This window comes from Mastomys coucha, unplaced genomic scaffold (assembly GCF_008632895.1).
Source record: "Mastomys coucha isolate ucsf_1 unplaced genomic scaffold, UCSF_Mcou_1 pScaffold14, whole genome shotgun sequence".
In the NCBI taxonomy this organism is placed as follows: Eukaryota; Metazoa; Chordata; class Mammalia; order Rodentia; family Muridae; genus Mastomys; species Mastomys coucha.
This window is the reverse complement of record NW_022196896.1, coordinates 110422751-110423889: the sequence shown is the minus strand read 5'-3', so window position 1 is coordinate 110423889 and position 1139 is coordinate 110422751.

Below are 1139 nucleotides of genomic sequence, written 5' to 3'. Positions count from 1 at the left end.
TCTCTCTCTCTCCTTCTCTCTCTCTCTCCTCTCCCTCCCTCTCTCCCCCCCTTAGGTGTGCACACTCTCTCTTTCTCTCTCTCTGTTCCTTCTTCTCTGTCTTCCTGTCTATATGGTGATTTCTTTGGCCCCCCCTTCCTTGGAACCAATGAACCTACCAAAGTAAACCTGACCTTTCTTACTGTTAATTCAGTGTGAATTGATTTATTTCATCTACAGAGGAAACCTATTATTTTGAAACTGTAAACAAGTCCCAATTAAATGTTTTCTTTTGTAAGAGTTGCCAGGGGGACTGGAAAGATGGCTCAGCAGGTAAGAGCGCTGACTGTTCATCCAAAGGTCCTGAGTTCAAATCCCAGCAACCACATAGTGGCTCACAACCATCGGTAAGGAGCCCTGACACCCTCTTCTGGTGTGTTTGAAGACAGTGTTCTTAGATATAACGGTAAATAAATCTTTGGGCCGGAGAGACCGAGGCTGGAGAGACTCCGGAGAGACCGGAGTGAGTGGAGCTGGAGTGAGCAGAGCTCCTGAATTCAATTCCCAGCAACCACATGAAGGCTCACAACCATCTGTACAACTACAGTGTACTCAAACACAAAATAAATAAATAAATCTTAAAAAAAAAAAAAAAGAATTGCCATGGTCGTGGTGTCTCTTCACAGCAATATAACACTGACTAATAAATACATACACATACATGTACATATATGTACATGTATGTATACATGTATATATATGCTCAAATACACTTAAAGACAGCCTGCTGAGTCTGTTTTTATTGTTTGTGTGTACATGGTTTTAAGACTGGCCTATTTGTTTGTTTATTGATTGATTGATTGATTGATTGATTGATTTGGGTTTTCAAGGCAGGGTTTTTCTGTGTAAAAAAAAGTCCTGGCTGTTCTAGAACTCACTTTGTAGACCCGGTTGACCCAGAGATATACAGGTTGTCTCTGTATTATAATAATGCTGATTTCTGAACTGGCAGAGATCCAATTACAGGTGGGACTTTGGAATAGTTAAGCATCACCTATCTCAGTGTTTTATAAACATTCCCTCTCTCACCCTCTGTACTGGCTGGTTTTGTGTGTCAACTTGATACAGGCTGGAGTTATCACAGAGAAGGGAGCTTCAGT